Raw genomic sequence first — 17,146 nt, forward strand, 5'->3', positions numbered from 1 at the left:
GAATATTATTCAGCCTCAAAAAAGAAGGAAATCCTGTCATTTGCAACAACATGGATAAACCTGGAGGACATTATGCTAAGTGAAATAAGCCAGACACAGAAAGACAAATACCAAATGGTCTCACATAAATGTGGAATCTCAATGCGTAGAGATTAGAATGGTGGTTACTGGGGGATTGGGGAGGGGAGTACATGGGGAAAAAAGATGTTGATCAAAGGATACAAAATTTCAGTTAGGCAAGAGGAATAAACTTTAGGTATCTATTGCACAAAATGGTGACTATAAATAATAATGCATTGTATATTACAAAATTGCTGAAAGAGTAGATTTTAAATGTTTTCATCACAAAAAATGAAGCATGTAAGGTGATGGATTTGTTCATTAGCTTGATTTAATTTTTCCACAACGTAAACATATATCAAAACATCACATTGTACCCCATAAATATATAATATGCATAATTATTATAATTTGTCAATTAGAAATAAATGAAATAAAAATAAAAAGAAGATATGCAGATGGCAAATAAGCATATGAAAAAATGCCCAACATTATACATTATCAGGGAACTGCAAATTAAAACAACAATGAGACACTACTACACAGCTATTAGAATGGCTAAAATTCACAACATTGACAATACCAAACACTAGTGAGGAGGTGGAGCAACAGGAATTTTCATTCACTGTTGATGAGAATGCAGAATGGTACAGCCACTTTGGAAAACTGTTTGGCAGTTTCTTATAAAACTCAACATAGTCTTACCATATCATCCAACAATTGCACTCCTTAGTATTTACCCAAATGGATGTTCACACAAAAACCTGCACACAAATCTTTATAGCATCTTTATTTATAATGCCAAAACTTGAGAGCAACCAAGATGCTTTTCAATATCAATAGGAGAACAGATAAACTGCGGTACATCCATAGAAAGGAATATTATTTAGCAATAAAAAAACAAGCTACCAAAGCACTAAAAGACATGGAGGAACCTTAAATGCATATTGCTAAGTGAGAAAAGCCAATCTGAAAAGGCTACACACTGTATGATTCCAACTACGTAACATTCTTGGAAAAGGAAAACAATAGAAACAGCATAAAGATCAGTGGTTGTCAGAGTTTGGATGGGAAGGAGGGAGAGAGAGAGGGATAAATAATCGGAGTAAAGGGGATTTTTAGAGCAATGAAACTATTCTGTATTATACTGCAATCATGGATATATATCATTATACATTATCAACATCCATAGAATGTACAACACTAAGAGTGAACTCTAATGTAAACTATGGACTTTAGTTAATAATGAAGTATTAATATTGGCTCATCAATTGTAACAAATGTACCATACTAATACAAAATGTTAATTAGAGGAAACTGGTAGAGGGAGGAGATGAGGAAGTATATGGGAACTCTGTACTTTCTGTTCAATTTTTTAGTACACCTAAAATTGTTCTTAAAGAAAGAACAGCCTATTAATTAGAAAACGTAACATAATTTGAAAACTACACTCATACAGCATATCTGCAGTTATTTCAGTGTGGAAAATTTACAAAGTAAGTGTTACTAATTATCCACTACAGTAATAAAAACCTCAACAAAGCAACTATAAAACATCCAGTTTACAGCAAAAGCAAAACAATGCAATTTCCTGGTGCATGTCTCCCCCCCCACAATATAACTAAATACATGGCTGTGCTGTATAAGGTTGTTATTCCTAAGCAATTTAAATATTAGAGGACTTCCAAAAATAATGGCTTGAGTTTGGATATAGCTGATCTGAAGCTATTATTACTTACAGTAATTATAAAGCAGGGCCAGTGTCTATTGAAACCACTCTTAGTTTTCTGCACTAAAACTAAGTCATCTGCATTTAGAAGGATGTTTATCCTTCTCTTTTTTATTGCAGGGTTTATGTATCCAAATTATCCAAAGTGGTACCCAGTTATTAAGACACAATTTAAAAAGAAACAGTGTCCAAAACACGTGCCACTTTACTCTGTTCAAAATTGTTATGTATCTGTCAAAAAACTGTTTTTTACTGACTCGACTTTCTTAGTGGTATTACAGAAGAGGCTCTGTATAAGAATCTCTAGCTATACTATGTTCATACACTTTAACTTATACAATTTCATTCCATGCATCAAATACTAAATAATGATCAATAATATATAAAAATGATCTTATATTTTTCCTGGTGAATAATCCCACTAAATGATAGGAATATAAAATTTGTCATTCCTGGATTGCCATTCTGAGACCTTACCAACTCATCTTGTAAAACAGTTGCCCAGGAATCCCAGATTTGCATTTTGTCAAGAAGAGGACTGGAATACATTATTGATGGATTGTTAATAAGGTCTATTGTTTGTGAGAGTGATGAAACTGCCCTTTTAACATAATTTAATAGTCTACATTCTGAGTTCAAAAATGAGACTCTAGTGGTGCAGTTATAAGGGTAAACAAATTGCAAGTATTTAAGACCATTATTTGGAGTAATATTTAAATAGTTTGGAATTAAGAATCTTCATTAGGTACTTTATTTAATTGTAGCTACAAAATCTTTTGTGTAACATGAAGGAATATTCCTGATACAGTGTAAATTAAGAAGACCGAAGAATCTCAAATCAGAGGAAAGTCTGTGGCCATACACCAGAGCAAATTGAATGGGCTGTGTGGAGGCTCTGTCCCCACTTTTTGAACCAACAGAGCTAAAATTAGATGAGCAAACAACTGCCTACATTTAGTTATTTTTGAGATAATGAGAACTTGCATAGGACCCTGCCCAGTAACCATTGCACCTCCTGATTTTTTTTTCAACGATAGATAATAAGATTCATCATTAATCATACTGTAAATAATAGATTATACCTGGTTCAAGTTGAGCTATAAGACGAATTGGGTCTTAAATATGTAAGTACTCCATTAAAAAATTGTTGACAGTGCAAATCATAACGGACAAGTAGAGGAGTCTTTGTGCTTCTCCTTAGCTGAGTAAATCCTTAGGTTGACCACAATGATAAAAATTATGGGGACCAGGACTCTGATCAGGAAGCTAAACTGGAGATCAGAAACTCACAAATGTGCAGGATATAAAAGTAAGAGTATATATCTGAGAAGAAGCTGATCACCACATTGAACCTATAGAAGAGCCAAAGATATGGTACTTGATGTTGTTATTGAAATACATATTCTCTCATCGTAACAAGCAGTCACCAGTGAAATAAAAAGCTTAGTTAATGTGAGTACTGGGTACAGAATGAGTTAAAAATGACAGCATAGCAATGGTAGGTCTTGGAGGCCAAAAGCTGCAATTCTGCAATAGCAAAGAAAATGAACAGAGTTTTGACACATACCAAAGCATTGAAGTATCCTTAAGCAAAAGCAAAATGTCTACTGTCCTCCTTAGGAAAATTATTGAGAACTAATAGGAGTTCAGCAAGAACATTTAGGCAAGAAATGAGCACGTGGTAATGTGGGGTTTATGACTGATACCAATAAGCAAGACTAGGCTCAGAAAACACATGTAAGAAGAGGCAAACAGGAGTTTCTACTGTTCAGGTATGCTCAAAATTTTTGAAAGTATGAAATTGCCAAATATCTATTACTCCCTTCTATCAGATTAGGATGCTCTGTCATATAGAAAATAATCTCCAGCTTTATTTATTTTTTTATTTTTTTGCTCAGCATTGCTTTGGCTATGCGTGGTCTTTTATTGTTCCATATAAATGTCTGGATAGTTTTTTCCATTTCTGAGAAAAATGTCTTTGGAATTTTGATGGGGATGGGAGCTAAAAATTAATATATAAATTCACACACACACAAACACACACACACACACACACGAAAAAAAAAAAAAAACCGGGGGAGGAAGAAGATATAACAATCACAATTACTTGAAGTTGATACGACAAGCAAACAGAAAGGACATTGTTGGGGGGGAGGGGGGGAGGGAGGAGGGAGGGAGGTTTTGGTGATGGGGAGCAATAATCAGCCACAATGTATATCGACAAAAGAAAATTAAAAAAAGAAAAAAAAGAAAATAATCTGATTAGAATTCTCATCAGCAATAATGAGATAAGAATGTAGGCATCTAAATCATCCAGGTGAAGATTTAATTCCTAGTTCTTGATCTTGTGACTAAGTTAAATTCCACGGTTGTCTCATCTGAAGAATGAGGTTGACAGGTTGTGATAAAGATTAAATGAGATAATATATGCAATGTTCTTTGAATAGAGCCTGGCACATAGTAGGTTCTCAATAAATGATTGCTACAATAAAGATCATATCAGCATCATTTTATTAGAACAAACATTATGGAAAATGGTATGGAAGTTCCTCCAATAACTACAGATAGAACTGCCATATGACCCAGCAATCCCACTTCTGGGTATATACCCAAAGGAATAGAAATCATCATATCGAAGGGATACCTGCACTCACATGTTTATTGTGGCTCTATTTACAACACCAAGATATGGAACCAACCTAAATGTCCATTGATGGATGACTGGATGAGGAAAATGTGGTATATTTACACAATGGAATGCTACTCTGCTATAAAACGGAGTGAAATACTACCATTCACAACAACATTGATGAACTTAGAGAAAATTATGTTAAATGAAATAAGCCAGGCACAGAAAGAGAAATACATCAAGTTCTCACTCATATGTGGGCGCTAATAAAAATAAATAAGTAAATAAACAGACAAATAAGTAGAAAAAAAGACAAAACAAACACAATAATTCCATGAACTTGTTAAGATAAGAGAACAGATATGATGTTGATGGGGGTGGGAAAAGTGGAGAGGGAGGGGGGAAAGGGAGGAATTGGTAAAGGGCCCCGAAAATCAACTACATTGTATAATGATAAATAAAAAAAATTATAAAAAATTTTTTAAAATAAACAAATATCATTTAAAATATGCAGTTCATCCCTCCAAAGTAGTTAGAAAGGTCATTTTAGGACCTTTTGTAGCCTTTGACATGTGACAGCAGAACATTTTAATTTGTACTTTTTCAGTTCTAGCTTTAATATCATCAGTTCTATAACGTAGTTAAGATGGCTTCTTCTTAGAACTTTTTTGTAATAAGTTATTATATTCAGCATTATTAACAATAGTTTTAGACCTGCCTCCTCAGGTTAGGAAGTTTTCAGAATCTTACAATAAGAGCACAAAATTCTATGGTGCTCTATGCAGCAAACCTAAGTGAGCTTTTGTGAAATCACTGAAATAAGCTAGAGAAGCTGAGTGTCCCTCACACTTTCATATTTTTTTGATGGTGTGGATAGAATATACATATATATATATTTTTTTTTTAAATAAAAAAGGAGTTTAGAAGGCCTTGGCAGAGAGTAGTGTCTGCAATTTTGATTATTTGTGATTATTTGAGAGGGACACTTCAGACATGAACAAAAACACAGCAGCAGTAAAATATGGGACATATTTGAAAAAAATGGAAATCTGATAAGGCTAAAAGTTCAGGGGGGGAAGAGTCTCTGAGGGACAACATGTCAGAGGTTGTTTCTAGAAACATCACAGAGGGTCTTAAATGTCATTTTAAAGGATTTAGACTTGTTTTTGTCGGCAGCAAGTAACCAGTGAAGAACTCTGAACAAAAAATGGCACATCAGAGGTATGATTTAGGAAAGCTCACATAGTGACAAGTGGAGTGGATTGTGATCCAGAAAGACTAGAGAAAACAACAACAACAACAAAATAAACCCCAAATTACCTGGCTACTTTGATAGTCTCATGAAAGCTTACTAGACTGTGAACAAGGGGATTAGAAGTGGGAAGAGAAAGGAGATGAAAAAGTCAAGAGATGTCTAAGATGCCAGGCTTTGGCAATGGATGAGTTGTAAGGAACATTAGAGACGGAGGTGACAAACACGACTGATGCTTTCAGCCTGGCTGACTGGAAAGATTGCAGTGTCATTAATGGAGACAAGGAACACAAAAAGAAGAAAAGGTATGGGAGGTGTTGATGATATGTTTGATTTTTTTAAAAGAGCTCTGGAGAGGAACACTTCTCAAACTTTAGGTACATATGAATCACCCAAGGATCTTGCTAAAATGAAGATGGATTCAGTAGGTGAGGAGCGGGGCCTGAGATTCTACATTTAAACAAGCTCGCAAGAACAGGCAACATCACTGGTCCTCAGACCACACTTTAAAGCAGCAAGACTGCAGAGGATGGAAAGCCTAGTACTTAGGGAGAATTTTGGTAGAATGAGGCAGGCCTGCCTAGTAGATGTACCAAGAAACAAGTTTGAGGAAAACGTTAATTTTAAAAATCTATATAAAAAAGGAAAAACAACATAGTAGGGGTCAAATATGTATTATTAAAATTAGCACGTTTATTTTTTAAAGTAGTTTAAATTTTTTGCTACTTATTTAAAGTATCCATATACACATATGCACACTCACTTTTCAGATACATATACACACACAAACACATACAACTATTTTACTCCTTACATTATTTTGTTTTTTCCAAGTAAAAACTTCTAATGAACAACTAAGTGTCCTGGCATAGGCCAACATCTACACTGATAAGTTAAGATGTAGAACTGAGAAATTAATGCTCTTCAAAATACCATCTTTATGCAAAGGAGCCATGTAATTAACTCCAAATTGCTCTTTCTCCGCCATCCCCCAATTAAATGATAAATTTAATGGTATGGACAAATGACTCTCCATGTAACTCTCAGACAGAAATGGAATTACCTCTATATGGTACCTCATCACTAGTCATTAAGTAAGCATTTCTGTCACACATACTATTTAGTATGACGTAATACAAATTAAATAGTTCACTAACTTTGCATCTTCTCTAAACAATTTAGTTTTCTGACTAATACATGGAGACACAGATAGATCCTATGTAATGGACAGGGAAGGTACCTTCATATAACATGAACGTTTGACTCTGCATAGCCTCTCAGAGGAATTATCTCAGAAGATTATCTTTTAGCCAAGAAGTTGGCTTCTCTGCTATCTAAAAGAAAGGACATCAAAACAGCCAAAAATGCATGCTGTGGAAATGACTCTTTCATTGGTCTCTGAAATCTCTATTTTACACTGACTTTCGTAAGAAGATTCAAATCTTCCCTACTCAGTCACCTGGGAAGCTGTGATGTTAACTGCCAAGCACCTGCGTGACAAAAACGCTGAAACCAAAGGGCAAGAAGAGGTTCCATGGGGCTGAGCAGGCAGAGATGGTGTGAGTCCCATCCTAGGCAGGCACGGTGAATCTGCAAGAGGAAATACAGAGCCCTGCAGGTGGCATTTGCCCTAGCCCTTAGTTTTCAGAAGGCTGCCTGTGACTTCTCAGCAGAAGAAATGGCAAGAGTGATAAGCTTATTTCCAAAGCCCTTTCCAACAAACTTCAGATTTTATGCATTCAGATTGCACTTAAAAATATCCATCAACTCACCAGGCTTTTTAGGAGCCTTCCAAATGGGTCACCTTTCAAAGAAATGATTGGAGGCAGGCTGAGAAAACAGCAGGCACTCAACAAATGCTTCTATGAATGGATGAGTGAAATGAATGAATGTGTGAGGGAGCAAATGAAAAGCCTACAAACTTGAGCCTAAATCTATTAATGACCAGAAAAGTACATTTCTGGAGTGACCTATTTCATCTCAATTTGGAAACACTAATCTTTGGCCTCAGAAAGTGCATATAATGTATTTTCTCATCCAATCAATTCACATTTATGGAAGTAGTTTGTTAGAAAAAGCCCATTATATATAAAAAAAAATGTTAACTTTTTCATATCTTCTGCCTGAGCACTTGAATCTCTTGGTTCAAATGAGAAACCTGGTCTTGCCGGCTTTCGTCCAGTTCTTGCACCACTTCAAAGAAGTTTCAGCTGCATCGGACTTGGTCTCAGCCCATTACAACCCATAAACCCTAGGGGGGTTTGAGAAGGACCCAAAATAGAAAGGAGAATAAGTCCTCTTCTGCTGTTCTCCAAACCCATTTTCCATGGTCAGTATAATTTCACACAAAACCAAATGTTTTTTTGTTCTTTTTCTTTTATCTTTTAAAGAGGAACTTTATTTTATTTATTACTGTTGTATATATTTAAGGTGTACAACATGACTTTTTGATATACATATATATAGTGGAGTGATTACAACAGTCATACGAATTTACATACTCATCACTTACCATAGTTACTCTTGCCTGTGTGTGGTAAAAGTACCCAAAATCTACTCTCAGCAAATTTTCAGTGTGCAATACAATATTACTAAGTATAGTCCTCATGCTGTGCATTAGATCTCTAGACTCATCCATCCTACCCAACTAAAAATTCGAGCCTATTGACCTACATCTTCCAATTTCCTCCCCTTCCCTGATCCCGGTAAACACCATTCTACTCATTTCCTTTTATTCAACTTTTTTTTTTTTTTTTTTTAGATTCTGCATATCAATTCTTTTCTTCACTGAGCAATGGGCATGCTCTTACAATAAAATATTCTTTGATGTGTAGAATTCATTAAATCATGAGCTCTAATTTTTTTCAAAAGCAAATGAGGTTCATGAGATAACTTTGGAAGTCCTCTTTAGAGCCATTTTTAGTAATCCTGGTAGACTATTTTAAGACTGATAATAAAATAGTACCTAAAAATTAATTTTTATACATAACTTTTGAAAAGAAACAGAAAATGTTTATGTGTTCAAGTATGTCATCATTGAAGAGATATTCATGTCAACTACTGAGAGCACTAAATTGCAGCCAACTCCATAATGAGCCATTACTGGAAAAATAAATGATGTATGATTCTGCTAAAAATTAATAGAAATATGGTATATCTAAACTTGTTAATGTATTCAACACCTGAAATGCAGGACCTAAAGAAATACTTGTTATGAAATAAGTGTCACAGTAAAGGGACATCAAAAAATATCATAGAAGGCTCATTATAAGCATGGACACCTCCTCACATGAAATGTGAGCCAAAGAGAAGGTTAAAAGCAGCTTCCACTCATATAAGAAAGAAGAGGAAGGCAGGCATTTTTAGCTCAAAGAGCACCTCAACTTTACCTTGACGTGCTTGTAAAACAAATATCGTAACCACAAAAGGAAAAAAGGCCCCTAAGGGACAGGAGTTGGAAGAATGGGAGAAGGCCCAAGATGCAATTGATCAGAGCTGGTTGCAGGGAACATGGTGACTCTGGGTAGGTGTTTCTGAGGATGGACCCTCTTCAGCTCTGTGCTCATTTACCTGTGACATAGCTCCCTGCCCCCTCAGGCTCTGGCTTTCTCCCTAAAGAAACCCTCCTCTCTGGAGAAAACCTCTAGATCCCTACAGTACAAAGACAGAGCCCAGCTCTGTGGGACTCCTGGTAATTGCTGGGGGTCAGGGGAGCGAAGGGGGATGGAAGCGAAGGGAGGCGGAGGATGCTGCTGTTCATGAGGATCGCACCAGTGAATTCGGTGAAGGGAGCCTGGTGCCACTGGGAGAGGTTGGGGCAGGATGTCTCTCGTCTCCTCCTGCATCTGGGTGGGGCTGTGTCCGGTGATGGCACCCTTTCAAAAAACGTCCTTTGCCAGAAAGCACCAATTTTCTTGCTACGTGAACAAGAGCTAAGTGACGCAGTGACAAAGCAAGGGCGCTGCTCCTGGCTCAGTCTCTCTCGTCAACAGCGATAATGTGCCACATCATCTTACCTTCCCAGACACGAAGCATCAGAGGATTAGCTATTAAAAGAAAGACATTTTCTCGCTCATTACAGCCTGCAATGTAAAACGTCCAGAGATGCAAGGAGGCCTGTTTTCACCATTAAAGTAGAAATTATTTCCAGCAGCTTTGGGAGAAAATGCAATTATGTTCCTTCCTGTCACAGTGTTTCCACACTCACCTGGAGATGAGAGTGCCCTATTAAAATGGACTCATCTTCTTTTGAATAATGTCAATAAATGGTCTTCTCTGACCTGGAGGTGGGGCGCTGCTCCTGGACTCCTCATCCCTGGGGATCCAGGGTCACCAAAGGCAGAGGTAATGAGGCAGCACTGAGTCACTGCCATTGGCATGCAAATTGCAGGAAGAAGAAACTTTTCAGAGAAAAAAGTGAAGGGTTCTAAACAGAGCCCATCTGTTTGCCAATGGCCAGAGCCCACTCTGGCCAGAGTGCTTCAGACGTTTTGGGCTGCTTTGCTGGAGAGGACCAGTACCCCTTTCCCCCCATGAAACCTCATAGTTTGAATCTGCTTAGCCACAGGTCTTTTCCCACTTGTCTGCTGCCACAGGGAGAGACGCCTGGAGTTCCATTTCCACTGATACTGAGCTCATTGGCTTAGTGCAGATCTCTTAGCCAACTTGGCTGTTAAACAAAGTTGGCTGAGGTGGCAATTTGCCTCCCTGCAGATCCACTGGGATTTGTTCTGGCCACTGGGCTGGTAACAGTCTCAGCCCCTGACGCAGACCCTCTCCCTCTGTCTCTCAGAGAGGACCCTGGTGAGAGAGTGTTGATATCTCAGTGCAATTTCATCCTTATAGATTTAGGATCAACATTCTGAAGACGAATCATTGACACCATCTGGCATCATGGACACTCATATCACCACCCAAGATGCATACCCAGAATAGGTGAGCAACAGAGCTCCCTCACCACAAGCACACATCTTCTAACTATGTTTTTACTTCAGTATTTTTCTATAGTGCAATGAGAATCTCCATTGTTATTATGTAAGTATAGCAGTGATGTATCCTTATTTACATCTTTTTGTGTATCGTGGATGTTATTTTTAATGCATATATTAACATGAGTACTTTTTTTCTTTTTTGTATAATGCCCCATTGGCCCTACCGCATCTTAAGCAAACCCAAAAAATTGAAGCACAATTTAACAGTAAATTAAATGACTTTTGAGTCCTTCATTATGGCTGACTAGTTGCTCCACGGCAGTTCTTCAGTTACATTAAACTTATACTCTGGACAACACTCTGAGTCTTGGTAGTCTCACAATTTTTAAGGTAGGTTTCCAAGGACCCGTCTTTCCCCTGCCAAAAACCTGTGTGCTGTGTCCTAAGCAGTGGGAAGCCTAAAAGGGCAGAAGGCTTTGTGAAAAGGATTTTTTTTAGCATTACTACTATCAGAATTCTGAGTTTTGGGCTAGTGACATGGTGAGAAATATAAGGGCTCAGTCATTGAACTCAGAATATCACAGGGAGGCTAACATGGCTCTTGGACCATGGTATTCCCTAGCTGCCAATAGTAGCAGAAGCAGATAAGATAAATAATATTCGGAGCACACAATTCTCACAAAATAAGATGACAAAATGAGTTCACAATCAAATATCACTAATACGAGAGAAGACTAGTATGAGTAAGAGTAAGCAAAAGCAACAAACATTGGATTTAGGTACCTAAGCGTTGAAGATATCGCAATTGGTATCTCATGTAATGTTTGATGCTGTTAAAAACAATTAGACTAACAGTAGACTTTACCACAGATATAATGAAAGGCAGAGGATGTCAAATGTTGAAAGAACATAATTGCCAACTTCAAATAACGTAATTAGCAAAGTCATTTTTAAAATGCAAGGGAAAAATAAGGGTATTTACAGATAAAAAAAAAAAAAAAACGGGAGCTTACCACAAAGAGGACCAAAGGAGCTTTTATAGGATATATTACAGGAAAAAGAATAACTCTAGAAAACTGTCTGAGATGCAAGAAGTGATGGTGAGCAAATAAAATGTTAACTAGATTTGCAAATACAAGCAAGCATTGTCTGTATGAATGATAATAAGTAGTAGTACTTTATGGGATTACAAAAAGGTCAGAAATAAAATATTGATCAACAATAGTAAGTTAGCGAGTAGGTAATCTAAGTTAAAGTGTATTGTTTAGGAGAAGAATTAAGAATTTTAATGTCAGATTTTGTTCAGGTGAATAAATATGGGAAATTTTTAGTGTTACCAGTAAAATGATGGTAATAGATATAACTTTCGAGCAAATGGAAAGAATAAGAATGGAATAAAGGAAAATGTGAACACACAGAAACGTTCAATAAACACATACACATGCATAGCAGTAGAAAAAAAATGTGAAAAGTAAAACAAGTTGAAGTAAAAAAGCAAGATTGTATAAAATAGGTTCAAATATATCAATAATAACAAACACTGTAAATATACTGAAAAACATTGAACCTTACACTTCAAGTAGGTGGACTTTATGGTATGAAAATTATATCTCAATAAAGCTACATAATTTTTTAAAAAAATTACAGACAAAAAATTTTAAATGGACCAAAATTGTTAGCTAAAAGACAGAGATTTAAAGAAAAAAATAAAATCCAAACATATGCTATCACACACCTAAAGCATAATAGCATGAATAGGTTAAAAACAAAGTGATGAGAAAAGATTTATCATGCAAATACTAACCAAAGAAACCCCTTATATATCTATATTACTATTAGAAAACTAAGCTTTAAGACAAAAAACATTCATCACTAGATAAAAGGTTGCTACTTAATCAAATATTCAGTCTACCAGCACAATAAACAATGCTGAGATTTTATGAAACTAATAAATTAGCTTCAAAATGCATAAAGCAAAAATTTATAGATCTACAGGAAAAATTGGCAATCCTGACATTCTACTGGGAAGATTTCAACTCAACTTTTCTTGATTATTGACAGGCTGTTCAGAGAAAAATTAATCATTAATGATTTATAAAATTTTGGTAAGGGGCAACAATAATCAACCACAATGTATATCGACAAAATAAAAGTTAAAAAAATAAAAAAATAAAATTCAATAACAAGTTCTAATGGACATAAATCGAATTCTGTACCCAACAATTCGAGTTTACCAATTACTTTTATACCTACATGGAACATTTACAAATATTGATTATAGTAAAGGGTAAAGGAAGTCAAGTTTCCAGAGAATTGGTATCTGACTAAAACATAATTAAGTTATATGTCAATAATAAAAAGAAAAATTTTTAAATTCCCTTACATTTGAAAATGTAGATTGGCTTTTCCCTCTATTAATTGTTTCTTTGCTGTGCAGAAGCTTTTTAATTTGATATAATCCTATTTGTTTATTTTTCCTTTTGCTGCCTGTGCTTTTGGATTCTTATTCATAACGTCTTTGCCCAGTCCTACTTCCTGAAGTGTTTCCCTATGTTTTCTTTTAGCAGCTTTATAGTTTCAGGTCTCATATTTACGTTTTTAATTCATTTTGAGTTGAGTTTGGTATGTGATGAGAGCTACATGTCTAGTTTCATTCTTCTACATATGGATGTACAGTTTTCCCAGCACCACTTATTGAAGAAAAAATAACAATGATAGTTTTAAAACACTTAGAACTATATAATGAAAAATGCTTCATATAAAGCTTTTAAATATAGATGAAGTGGTACTTAGGAGGAAAGTTATTGCCGTATATTTTTAATTAGAAAAATAAAATTGTCCCATGATTAATATGCCTACCATCCAATTTAAGAGATTTGGATAAGGAACAAGTAAAAAAAATAATAAAATGAAGGAGATATAACTTTTCGTATGTCAATCACACTTCAATAAAGTTGTTTTAAAAAAAGAAAGGTGATAATAATGATAAGAACAACAATCAATGAAACAGAAAACAGACAAAAAGAGAATATACAAAACCAAACATTGCTTCTGTGCAAGTTTAATAAAATTGGCAAAGTTTTGATAAAACTTATCAAAAAGAATGAAATAGAAGGCAAAAACTACAATTCTAGAAATGAAAAGTATGCTGTCATTACAGATACAGCACAGATTAAATGTATAATAAGCTAATACTAGGAACAAATTTATGTCAAAAAATGAAAGTGTTTTTATAGCTAAATCTTAAAAACGTAATGTTAAATAAGTAAAGAAAGTCTCAAAAGATTGTATACAGTGTGATATCAACTCTAGGAAGGGCAAAAGTATATAATACATTATTTAGACACGTATATACATGGCATAAAACTAAATTTCAAAAAGCAAGGGGGAAGTAATAACAAGAAATTATCCAGTTCACTTTCCAAACTACCAGCGGCAAAATCTTTTACTTTCTTAGGCAGTAAAGTTATTTGACCACCTGCTCTACCTGCAAGTACCATAACCTCATTCATCTGGACACGTAATTATACTTTCTACATCAAGGAAAGATGTGTTGATGCTGCCATTCTTGAAGAAATGCACTAAAAATGTCATGTTCCAATTTCCCCTTAAGTGAAAGATGAAACTTTCATTGTTATGACACCAAACAACTTAATAAAAGGTAGAAATTTATAAATCAAGTAATTGATTCTTTCATTTCCATAATTATCAAACAACTTTCTAAGAATGATGTGACCACTTTTTCGAGGTCAGATAGATACAACTAGACATATTTCAGCAACTCTTGAAATAATGATAAAAATAATTTAAGCAAGATGGAGTTAGATTGGACAAGTGGCATAAAGAATTAGTATGATTTGTAACATATATACTAGTAATATTTGATCAACATATCTCAACGTTGAACCCCCAAAATATGCATAATCAATTTTGATTCAATAAAAATTTTAAAAATAATAATAATTTAAGCAAATATTGACCAGCTTTTCCATTTAACTGGATATTTAAAACAAAAGTGTTCATGTTAATTTAACTGATTTGATAAATGTCTCCAAATCTCCACATCATTTTTTTTTTTTAATTCTAGGCAATCAAGTTGCCTTCCTGTCATGCAAAAATTGTTTTTTTCCCCATTTTCCTCCCATTCATTTATATACTTAAATGGCTCAGTTTTCAACAGGCGCACAAGTATACAACGTACCATAACTACAAGGTGGAAAATGAAAAATTCACCCTGAGCATGCATATGGCTCCATATGGAACAAATTTGCCTCCTATTGCCAATGTTATACATTATAGTGTATAAAATGTATTTTATTTTTAACATGCAATTGAATGTTTTGCTTTCTGTTTGATTAATTTTTAGTCTTATCATTCTCTAATCAGAACATGATCGATATTATTTCTACTATTTTGAATTTACTCAGTTTTTCTTTGAACTTGAATTATCGCAAATTTAAAGAAGCTATATTCTCTAATTTCACGGTATATACTTTAATGTTTATTTTATTGTCATTATTATTTTTGAATTTGAGATTATATAGGTCCTACGTATTCTTACCTTTTGTCTATGTGATCCATCATAGGCTGAGAGAAATTTGTTAAATATTCCTAGTATTTACTGCATTTATATTTTTCCCTATGTTTCCTATAATTTTTGCTTTATACATTCCAATGATAGTTTATTTTGTGCATAAATGTTCATGAGAATGAAATCCACCTTGTCTTGTTTACAGCTTTTTGTCTTGATATCAAACTTCTATGATGTTAATAGCATGCCCTCCCTTTTTAATTTGCATTCGACTACTATGTTCTTGTCCCTCTTTTTTAGTGTCAACCTTTCTTCGTTATTTTTAACAACTTTATTGAAGCATACTTGTATACAATAAACTGAACATATTTAAAGTGCATAATTTGATAATTCTGAAATATGTGCTTACCTGTGAAAAGCAATGAAAGCAATAAAGATAATGTACATATCTGTCACCCACAAAAGTGTTTCATGCCCCTTTGTAATGCCCCCTTTCAGTCCCAAACCTTCCCTATCCTATCACATGTAAACACTGTTCTGCTTTATTTCACTGAAGAGTAATTGGCATTTTCTATGATTTTATATAAATCAAATCATACAGTATGAACTTATATTCTGGCTTCTGGCATTCATCATAATTATTTTGAGATTTATCCATGTTGTTGCATGCATCATTAGTTCATTCTTTAATTTCTTTTTGTTACTGAGTAGTATTCCATTATATGAATTCAGCACATTTTGTTTATCTATTCACTTGTTGATGGGCATTGTAGTTGTTTCCACCTTTTGTCCATTAAAAACAAAGCTGGTCTGAATATTAGTGTATGAGTTGTCATATAAATATGTTTTTATTTCTTATGGGTAAATATCTGGCAGTGAACTGGCTGCATCATATGGCAGGTGTATACTTACCTTGTCCAAAGTTGTTATACCATTTTACATTCTCACCAGCTATTGATTTTACTTTGACTGGATGTTGAATACTTTTTTATGCCTTTAAATATTTTTAAGCTTTGCTCTGGGACACAGTTAAGTTGCTTGGGGAAAGTGTAATCCGTTTGCTTATAGGGCCTTGCTTATAAGTTTTATTAGGCTTTTTGCTAAGTTTTGTTAGGCATGATAAGAACAATATTTATTCTGGGGCTAATTTTGCCCTATTACTGAGGCAAGTCCTTTCTGAGTATTCTACCCAATGCCACATGAAATGTGAGGTTTTCCAACTTGGCTGGTAGGGACAGGAGTTATTCCTAACTCTGTGTGAACTCCAGAGATGATATTCCATGATTTTTTCAGATAGTTCTTTCTCCAGCCTCAGGTAGTCTCTTTACACACTTGTGCTGATCGCTTCTCTCCTAAATATTCGAGAAGGACCTTCTGCAGTTCTCTGAAGTTCTCTTTGTACAGCTCTCTCTTCTGTCTAGCTCTAGCTGTTTTGGTCTCCCTGAACTACCAACTCTGTCTCCACGATGCAAGAGTCAGCCAGGTTCTGGCTGAGTTTCCTCTCAGGTCATTATGCTGGGACAATTGTAGAGTTCAATGTATTTTTTTTCTCATCTTTTAAAGATAACTGTTCTTTGTTGCCTGCTATGATCTGAATGTTTGTGCCTCCCCCACCCCCCAATTTATATGTTGAAACTTAACCTCCAATGTGGTGGCATTTGGAGGTGGGGCCTTTGGGAAATGATTAGGTCATGAAGGTGGAGCCCTCATGAACGGTATTAGTGCCCTTATAAAAGAGATCCCAGAGAGATGCCTTGCCTTTTCCACCATGTGAGGATACAGCGAGAAGGTACTATGAACCAGAAAGTGGACCCTCACCGGACACAGAATCTGCTGGTACCTTGATCTTGGACTTCTCAGCCTCCAGAACAACTGTGAGAAATAAATTTCTGTTATTTATAAGCTATCCAGTTCATGGTATTTTGTTATAGCAGCCCAAATGGAGTAAGATATTGTCTAAGGTCCAGTGCCTTGAAAATTATTATTTGTTATATTTTATCCAGTTTTTGTTGTT

The sequence above is a fragment of the Cynocephalus volans genome, chromosome X (genome assembly GCF_027409185.1).
Source record: "Cynocephalus volans isolate mCynVol1 chromosome X, mCynVol1.pri, whole genome shotgun sequence".
Lineage (NCBI taxonomy): Eukaryota > Metazoa > Chordata > Mammalia > Dermoptera > Cynocephalidae > Cynocephalus > Cynocephalus volans.